Below are 11,066 nucleotides of genomic sequence, written 5' to 3' on the forward strand. Positions count from 1 at the left end.
GGTGCAGTCCCTACATGTCATATTGAAGTTGTAGTGTATATTACCGCTGGTTTAAATTACACTGCCATTGGTTTAATAAGTAAATCGATTTTATTTAAACACTCTTATTGTCATTCTGACTTAAATTTTATTATTATATATTCAAGAATAATAGGAGTTTATCCTGTTTTAGTGCTATAATTTATATGCCACCATAGATAAAACACCTTATCCAAAGTATTTGATTAAAAAAAAGTATATATTACAGACATTGACTGACAAGAAACATGTGTAAACAAAATTGATGAACACAAAGCAAACAATCTACTTCAGGATCAGGATATAGGGGGCATTGGCTAGAATAATGATTGAACTGATTGAAGCTCTACATCCACTATAGATTTTGACCAATCAAAACAATAGCACATTCAAACATGGACTTTGTCACAGCAATTATGTTTTGACATCAGGATTTAAAAATGGTTTAAGTCAAAATTAAATCCTTAATCAGGGCACCATAATAATTTACGTGTATAATTCAACCTTCAAGTTTATAAAAGTAAGATTTCACATTCTAAATTTGTCAACTAGAAAGAAAGGATACTACAGGTCCTTCTCAAAATATTAGCATATTGTGATAAAGTTCATTATTTTCCATAATGTCATGATGAAAATTTAACATTCATATATTTTACATTCATTGCACACTAACTGAAATATTTCAGGTCTTTTATTGTCTTAATACTAATGATTTTGGCATACAGCTCATGAAAACCCAAAAATCCTATCTCACAAAATTAGCATATCATTAAAAGGGTCTCTAAACGAGCTATGAACCTAATAATCTGAATCAACGAGTTAACTCTAAACACCTGCAAAAGATTCCTGAGGCCTTTAAAACTCCCAGCCTGGTTCATCACTCAAAACCCCAATCATGGGTAAGACTGCCGACCTGACTGCTGTCCAGAAGGCCACTATTGACACCCTCAAGCAAGAGGGTAAGACACAGAAAGACATTTCTGAACGAATAGGCTGTTCCCAGAGTGCTGTATCAAGGTACCTCAGTGGGAAGTCTGTGGGAAGGAAAAAGTGTGGCAGAAAACGCTGCACAACGAAAAGAGGTGACCGGACCCTGAGGAAGATTGTGGAGAAGGGCCGATTCCAGACCTTGGGGAACCTGCGGAAGCAGTGGACTGAGTCTGGAGTAGAAACATCCAGAGCCACCGTGCACAGGCGTGTGCAGGAAATGGGCTACAGGTGCTGCATTCCCCAGGTCAAGTCACTTTTGAACCAGAAACAGCGGCAGATGCGCCTGACCTGGGCTACAGAGAAGCAGCACTGGACTGTTGCTCAGTGGTCCAAAGTACTTTTTTCGGATGAAAGCAAATTCTGCATGTCATTCGGAAATCAAGGTGCCAGAGTCTGGAGGAAGACTGGGGAGAAGGAAATGCCAAAATGCCATAAGTCCAGTGTCAAGTACTCACAGTCAGTGATGGTCTGGGGTGCCGTGTCAGCTGCTGGTGTTTGTCCACTGTGTTTTATCAAGGGCAGGGTCAATGCAGCTAGCTATCAGGAGATTTTGGAGCAATTCATGCTTCCATCTGCTGAAAAGCTTTATGGAGATGAAGAATTCATTTTTCAGCACGACCTGGCACCTGCTCACAGTGCCAAAACCACTGGTAAATGGTTTACTGACCATGGTTTCACTGTGCTCAATTGGCCTGCCAACTCTCCTGACCTGAACCCCATAGAGAATCTGTGGGATATTGTGAAGAGAACGTTGAGAGACTCAAGACCCAACACTCTGGATGAGCTAAAGGCCGCTATCGAAGCATCCTGGGCCTCCATAAGACCTCAGCAGTGCCACAGGCTGATTGCCTCCATGCCACGCCGCATTGAAGCAGTCATTTCTGCCAAAGGATTCCGGACCACGTATTGAGTGCATAACTGTACATGATTATTTGAAGGTTGACGTTTTTTGTATTAAAAATACTTTTCTTTTATAGGTCGGATGAAATATGCTAATTTTGTGAGATAGGAATTTTGGGTTTTCATGAGCTGTATGCCAAAATCATCCGTATTAAGACAATAAAAGACCTGAAATATTTCAGTTAGTGTGCAATGAATCTAAAATATATGAATGTTAAATTTTCATCATTACATTATGGAAAATAATGAACTTTATCACAATATGCTAATATTTTGAGAAGTACCTGTATGTCTCCTTGTGGTCTTGGTTCTGAGTCTGAATAGAGCAATAGGTTATTTTGCTGCAAACCCAGTGTACTGGAACACTGCACATTATCTGAGAGAGGAAAATATCACTTGTTGAAGGTCCTTAATGCTACATCTTCATCTTTGTTTCACACCTTAATAGTGCACTTTACCAGCAATATGCCAAACCCACCAATTCCTTGATTTGTTGATGCTTTGTTGATTTAACTATCTCTGTAGCTGATTTGCAAGACCAGAAGTATTTGACTTAAACACATCTTGATGGGTCCAAAGCTTCATGTTCTTAAGCTTGACCATCCTGCTGATGCAAATGCCACATTCAGCAAGTGAAAATCTAAACAGGAGGAGACACTTAAGATAAACAGCAAAACAAAAACCACTTTTTTGACCTATAGATGGGATGTGATGGGATGGATGGCCTAGATAAAGTAATCACCTGTGGCAAATATGGCAATTAATCCCATACCACTTTGGCCTCTCTGTCCCAGTGGACAAGCTGATACAGGAGAGGAAAGAATGGGGGCATCTTGATTGAGCGCCAAAGACCAGTAAACCAGTTAACAGCAAACCTGCAGTTTAATGATACTGGAAGAAAGAGTAAGAGCTTGACAATTATGCAGAGGATTGTGAGCAGCTTCATTGTGCTGTGAGGCAGAAAAGCAAAGAGGATCAGAAGAGGTTCTTTTACAGTTCTACCAAATAACTCCAACCAGCTACCGCACGCCCACCAGATGGAAATAAAAACTGAGCTTTGGGGTAAAGTTGTTGTCTCATATTGTGACTTAATGAAACTCATCAAAGGGAAAGCCAGTACACAGTAAGGTATTGAATGAATTACAAAATAATTACTGAAGCTTTTAGATGTGGTAAGGCATAACAGCACTGACTTGCATATGGAGGGAAACAGGAAGGAGAGTGGGAGTATTAGAGGGTGGATTGTTGTTAATTTGGTGAAAATACTCACTCTTAAATCATCTGATCTGTACAATACCATGTTTTTTTTTCAGTTTCAAGGTGAAACATGAACCTTTTTTCAGAACAAAAAATACAATTTTAAAAAGTAGCTCTATTTAGTAGCTACTGCCTTGATACCACAACAACACAAGGTATTTTGCTTCACAGCATCATTTACAAATCAGCAACTGGATGTTCAAAACATAAGCCATTTTGCACAGTCAAGAACAGATCAAAAACAAACTCACTGACATCTATCAATTTGGAAAGGGTTACCGTTTTCCGCTAGTCCCTACTTTCCCTATGGTTCGATTTGCTTTTTCTGCTATTCCATTAGTAAAAGTTACATAGAACTGTTACGTGGGGCAGCGTCATTGGCCACAGCATATTTCAGTAACTAATATTTTCAATTGTTAAATCAAATTTTACGTTGGGCTTATTGTGTATATGAGCACTATTATACCAAGCTAGCATTAGGTAGCATTAGCTTACCCTCTAGTTCATATCCTTCTGTTTGATGCGGCATGGCTGCCCTCTCTCTCCTGTACGTATAAACAGTGCTTTGGGTCTTGGTGCCCAGAGCCTTCTCTTGCTCTCTTCTTTCAGTTTAAGTCTTACAAAAACCATAAACGGAGCAGCAGTCTAGGCTGTTGTTGTATTTGTGTCTCTACAGACCTAAGGGTTTGGGACTCCAGCAAACCACAGTGAAAGCCATGGTGGTGGACTTTCCCAAGAGTGGCCCGCCAACCAAGGTAGCTCATCAATGACTAATTCAGGAGAACTCAAAAGAACCCAGAACTAGAGATTAAGCAATGCAGGCCTTAGTTAATTACAGGGTTCATTATTCAATAATAAGAAAGAGATTGAGCAAAAATAGCACCCATAGGAGAGTTCCAACATGAAAACAACTGCTGGCCAAAACCAACACAAATGTTCATCTCACATTTGCCAAGACATCTGATGATCTTTCAGACTTTTGAGAAAATATTATCTGGCGTGAAGACAAAACTGGAACTTTCTGGAATGCATTCTGGTATGTGTTGTGTAAAACTAATATAGCACTTCTGAAATAAAGCATCATACCAACTGTCAAACATAGGGGTGGCAGTGCTGTGCTACTTTGTTAGTTCAAGACCTGGAGGACTTATCAGAATTACTGGAACAATGAATTCTCCTCTCTAGCAGAAAATCCTAAAGGAGAATGCTGGCGATCAGTTTGTGAATTAAGATTAAGCACACTTGGTTTATAAAACAGGAACATGATCCAAAGCACATTATTAAATTTACTTCTGAATGCCAAAAAACAAAACAAAAAAACAAAACAAAAAAAAACACAAGGTTTTGGAGTGGCCTAATCAGACCTAAATCAGACTGAGATGCTGTGGCACAAACCTTGTGGCTATTCATGCTCGAAAACACTTCAATGTTGCTGAAGTAAAACAATTCTTCAAAGAAGAGTGGGCCAAAATTCCTCCACATTGACGTACAAAACTCATCCCCAGTTATTGATATGTTACCAAGCGTGGCACAGCCTCTTAGGAGATTTCATTTTTCAGACAGGACCAGTTTGGTTTGAATAACTTATTTTTTTATCAATTAATTCTTTATCTGAAAACTGATTTTTGTTTTTACTTACATTCTATTCTTTTTTTTAATGTTAAATTTGTTTTATGATCTCAAACATTTGTGTTTGACAAAAAAAGCAAAAATAGAAAAAATGGATAAGGGGGCAATAAAGAGACTACTTTGCTGAAGTCTGATTCAAAGAAAAATTGAAAACCAATTTGTGACTTGTTTGAAGCACCGGCAGGACTCAGGGATGTTGAAATGATAGCAGTTTTATGAACAAAGGATAAAGTGACAACTGTGGAGGGACAGTCTGACAGTTCTTTTTGTTTAATCCCAGGAGCAGTTGTTCAAAGAACCAGTTAATTGCAAAATCGAATTAAATCACTGAAAGCACTGAAATAATTTCTCTTAAGTATTTCTGTAATGCTCAAGACACAGTATCATATTCCCAAAATATTTTTTTACTTCTTTGCTTAAAATTTATATTGGAAAAATAAAATTAACTTTTACTGCCAGCCATCTTTCTTATTATAATGGCTCATAAACATCATCTTGCTGAGGTTTGTATCCCCTTTGAACTTTTTCACTGTTTGTCGCTTTACATCTGCAAACTATCCACAAACTTATCAAGATATATTCAGATATGGACTCGGGATACATATGGCAACTGTGGAGGAGCTGTAGATTTCTAGAACTCAGGTGGGAAAATCTTCTGATGGAACAATTAGTTAATGTGCACTTCACAGAACTCCCCTGAATGGAAGAGTGACAAAACAAAGAAAGCCCCAAGAAGTCTTTCTTAAATTGTCCCACTAGCCATGTACGGGTGACAGGAAACAAGAAGAAGAAGGTGGTGCTCAGGGCAGATGGAACCAAAGTTTAACCTTTTGCCCTTAAGCTATGTGTAGCAGAACAGTAACATTGCTAATCACCCTGATTAGTACTTAGTTGTGGCAGCATTAATGCTATGGGGATGTTTTTCTTTAACAGGGGCAGGAAAGCTGGTAAGAGATTATTAGAAGATGGCTGGAAATAAAAACAGAGCAGTCCTTGAAGAAAACCAGTTATAGGTTAAAAAAGGACTTGAGACTGGAGAGAAGGTTTGCCTACCAGCAGGGAAATTACCCTAAACAAATAGCCAGAGCTACAATGGAATGATTTAGATCAAGGGTCTCCAACCCCAGTCCCCATGGGTTGGTGCCCTGCAATGTTTAGATGTGTGTGTTCTTTAATACTACTGTGGTGACATCGATGCATAAAGAGCAGAGGGTTACACACACCTTATTACAGAGAAAGCAGGATAAGACAGGAGAAAAACAGACATGTCTGAGCTGGTTGAGGTCATATGTGGTAATGTGTGAACACTTAATGTTGGCTTTATTTGCAGGTTCCATTCAATTGATTGTTATTCAGAAGAAAGAAAGAGGAGGCTTAAAGTACTTTGAAGACATTAAAAGAGTAGTTGGAAAGTACATGCTATTTTATATGTGTATTTTATAAATCTAGGTTTCAGCAGTCTGAATGCTTTCTGTTCATGGACACATTGATAAAGTCATTCCAATGTCATGCCACTGGGATTTGGAGAGGTTTGGCCTAATGGTGAGTCCAAAATGGTACCAGGCAGACGGGCGACAGCAATAAGTAGTACTGGGAGAATGCAGAATGAGCATTAATGACAAAACTGCCTGCATTGGTTAGAGAGCACTCCTTCTTTCATAGCTCTCGTCAAGGGAATCTCTGGTTACAACAAACAGATTTTACTGCTAATGATACAACTTTCAGTCTTCCCAAGATCAGTGTGTTTGTCTTCTCCAAAACATTGCTTCATTGACATGAAAACATCAGATCAAAGTTATGAGAGAGAAAAAATACTTGTCTTGCCTGTCTGAAGTAAGCCTAAAGGTCAAACATTTTAAGAGTGCATGCAATATAATCAGCTAAACGTTTTACACCTTGCACCAGAACAATCCAAAATACCTCCACAGACCACATAAGAATGTTAACTGATTGAAAACCAACATTTGGAAACTTTGACAAGTAAATGCATGGATTTAAAAAGCTTATTAGAATCAGAGCAAAAACAAATGAAACATGATTACAAAGAGATTTGAAGAGTCTTTATACATCGTTTGATAATGTCAATGTTTTCTTAATTCATTAATGTTTAATAAAATAAGAAAATAAGGCATCGATCAGAGGTAACATTTAAAAAAAGGACATTAAAACAAATTTGACAAAAATAGAGGTAACTGCATCTTTTACAGATTTTAGACAACTTTCCTCAAAGTTAAAAAAAACAATGGGTCCATATCAGATTGTGCATGATATGAGCTACATGTTAAAATGTTTAGCCCTCCTGCTATCAAGGAAGTAAAATGGTACATATCCCCTATTATTTTAAGGCCAATTGCTGAGAAACATTTAGTCACGCCATGTGTCTTGAAAAGGTGTATTCGGATTCAGTAGAGCATCCATGTGGTAGTGTAGCCAAGGTACACTAACAACACAGAATTTGAACATCAGAATTTGACAAGAGTTAATACGGTAATTAGATTTGACCTTACTAGCCTTGGGCATTCAGAGTCTCTGTACTTTGAACAAATCTATCATTTACAGAACATCTGTCTTGACTACAGGTATTTGATCTCTTTTGTATTTGAAGTTACATAAGTCGGTTCTACACAAAAGCACAGGCTCTTTCAGAAGAGGGATTAGATTTGAATAAGCAATGTCAGCACATACTGTCAACTCCACATCTGCTGTCTCGGATTAATGGTTGTCCTGCTCCCTAGATTAGGATTAAGGCTTTCCCAATGGTTACTAAAAGATGTATGGCCCGAGTAGGAGGTAAATGCATTTAACACATCTGAAAGAAACCAAAATAACTAGCAGATCATTTTTGTCTTATTGATTAAGAAAGTCCAAGGATTTAAGAGACATTACTCTTCTTGGTATGAATTTAAATCTTAGATACGAGACAAATCTGAAAGGTATTTAAAGGATTAAAAGAAATGTTACCAGAGTGAACTCAAAACTTAAAGTAAAGGTTAGTTTTAGGTTTAATTTTGTTTTATTATAGTTTAGTCTTTTTTTAAATAATGGCTAGGTTTTGTTGTTCTTGCACTTTTGTGTAGTAATTGTGTAGTATTTAACTTAGCTAGACAAACTCAGACAATCACACTTGAGTCCTCTAATGTAAATGTAACGAACAGGACAACCAGTGTTGTATTTTCTGCAAAACCCACTTTAGCTTTAACTAGACCAAGATAACTTTATTTCTAAAGAGAAATGCATTCTCCAAAGTGAGATTCTATGCTAATTGCAGTGGAGTAACTGTTGTGTTCAATAAATCCAACTATAAATGGATGTCTAACTAACAACCTCTAGTAAATTAGTAAAGTCCACCTGTGAGTAATTTAATCTCAGTATAAAAATAGCTGTTCTGTGAGGACCTTAGAGGTTTGTTAGAGAGCATTAGAGAACACCATCATAAAGACCCAGGAATGCAGCAGGCATATCAGGTATAAAGTTGTGGAAATGTTTAAAGCAAACCTACAAAGACATAAAGGTCCACCTAAACTGACAGTCCAGGCAAGGAAAACATTATTCAGACTCTGGGGAGGCTACTTAGATTCACAACTCAGTTGGGACAATCTGTTGACAGTTGTTCACACTACAAAAAAATAAGTCCCCAGTTTATGGAGAGCCATGTAGGGGACATAGCAAACATGCAGAAGGTTCTCTGGTCAGACATATCCAAAGTTTTTAAGGCGCTGAACACATGCATGCCATGCTTCATTTGTACAAAATGTTAAAAAACAAAAACGCATCAATTTCATAATTATGCACTACTTTATGTTGGTTTATCAGATGTAATATAGTATATAAGATGACAAAATGTGAAAGAGTTAAAGGGTGTTTGGGATTATTTCAGTTGTTACGGACACGTAGACAGAAATGAAAAGGAAAAAAAAAGAAGCACGAAAGAGAGAAAGGGGGGCAAAAAGGAAAAGGGGAGAGAAGGAGAATAGAATGGAGGAAAGAAAGAAGGATGAAGAGAATACAAGATAACACCCTGCTTGCTTGTACACCTGCAGAAACGTTCATATTACCAGCTTTTTTACCGAAAAGTGCTCAGTACTCCAAGATGTATTTAGTGGTAAATGCGGCTCAATATAAAACATTTGTGTATCTGTTAACACCTGAATCTAAACACCTGTGGGTCTGAGTGCGAGCACGCTTGTGTGAACAATGTTTCTCCATAAAAATATGCAAAAGTGAGTGTGAGGAGCCACAGACCTGCCCCCCTGGACCCGGAACAGATAGGGAGCCACAGACATCCAAGCCACAGACATCCAAAGGCCCCCCAGAGTGCAGGAACCCCAAGAGAACCACCGCCAGGACTACCGCAACCCCCCCAGAGAAGAGCAGGGGAGAGTTCCAGGGGAACCACCTAGCAGCCACAGTGCAGAAGCCCCAGGGAGCTGGAGCGACGAGCCCACAGGCCCAGCAGCCGTCTACACCCAAGCAGATTCTGCCATGGACCCAGAAACCCGAGACCCTGGGAGATATCACTCGCCAAGGAGAGCCCCGACAGAGCCCAAGGGTCCAGGCCCTGGCGAGCAGCCACCGGGACTGAGCCAGCACACACCAAAGCACCCAGCCAAGATAGCGAGAACCACAAGTACACCAGCAGGGAGAGACACCAACCACCGGTAGGTAGTGAGGGAATAGGCCCCACATTTGATGGGGGGCCTAAACTAATCCAGGAGAGGGAGCAGCCTAAGACCAAACCTGACACAAAAACAGGCACACATAGTCACAATCACACATTCCCACCTTCATGCCTACACATAAAAAACACTCACACCCATGCACCCAACATAAAGACAAACAACAATGGATGTCGTACACTCACTCACACACCCCATACATGCTCTATACTCCCAGGTCCAGGTGCCGATACCCTATAGGGACAACCAGTCACCGAACCCAGGAGGTGGTCCCCTTCCCTCCGGGGGTGGAGACAGGTAGACCCCGGCCCGGACCCTCCACCCCGACCCCAGTCCCCAACGACCCCCATCTTCATCCGGAGAGGGGGCTATGTTCAAAAGAGGGGTCTACATGGTCCAAACAAGCCCACCAACCAGAGCCGCCACAGAATAAAATAGTCCCACCCCCCAACAAATTCCGATCTCAACCCCATGAGCTCCCTCCCAATGAACCTCGACATGAATCTCCCCACTGGGCCACCCCCAACCAGGACACAGATATCGAACACAGGCCCCCGAAACAATATGCCATGAACCCCCCACCACAGCACATGGGCAAACTCCCACAGGTGAGCTTCATCCCCAAAAAACTGACAAAGGAACACCTACACATCGCAAGCTCCACACACAGCCACACTCCAAACACCCCTTGCCGCGTCCCCAAACACCCCGTTGCCGCGTTCCCCCCCCCACACACAACCATTCGGCCACCGTCAGCAAGCCCATCAGTCTGTGAGAGGGAAACATGCACCAGCCGGGAAACCGGGCTGGGCAGGCCAACCACTCCAGGCAAATCACATCCCACCAGCTGCTCCAGTGCGAGCACGAGACATGCTACACCGTCCCACCCTCCTGACCGCCAACCGTAGCCCTGCGCCCGGCCAGGGGCAAGAACCACAGAAGGAAGCAAAGAAACTTTCTACTGATAGCCTAACGAGGATACAGTTTATCCTGTTGCCTTCTGCTATGCTACAAAATTATGAACCCCTGTTCTTTGAACAAAGCACTCCACTGGGTGTGAGACATATTATTTCCCTTCAGTTTTTCTCAGAAGCTCAGATTCTATACCCGAGTGGTGGCTGCCAAGTGGATGTTTGAAGCGACTTAATTCTCCAGGCTGTCAGGTGTCAATTTTCCTTGTCTTCCCAACCTTCAAACACGAGCAGCCTCCTTTAAAGCAGCCTGAAGGGATGTATGCTAACAGTGATTTCCCAGCTGGGAGCCTAGCAATTACAACACACTTCCCCCATCCCTTTAATTGCACAGGGAGCTGCTTCCTGGGTGATCAGACAGCCTGCTTGACACCAGGGAGACTGGTTTCATCACCTCTAGCTGCCTCAGGTTAATGAAGGTGTTTTTATGGGGAGTTAAATAAAGGTTGTTAGTTAATAGAGCAAGTTGATTCATATCTCTTAAGGCATCACCTCTGCATGATGGATGGCGCTACCTGTTTAAAGCAAGTTCATCGATAACACTCCTCCATAAAGAATGTCAGAATATAGTACAAATACACATAAAATATTTGAGGGATCAAAGCAAATCTGTGAAAAATATTGT

This window comes from Girardinichthys multiradiatus, chromosome Y (genome assembly GCF_021462225.1).
Source record: "Girardinichthys multiradiatus isolate DD_20200921_A chromosome Y, DD_fGirMul_XY1, whole genome shotgun sequence".
NCBI classification, from domain to species: domain Eukaryota; kingdom Metazoa; phylum Chordata; class Actinopteri; order Cyprinodontiformes; family Goodeidae; genus Girardinichthys; species Girardinichthys multiradiatus.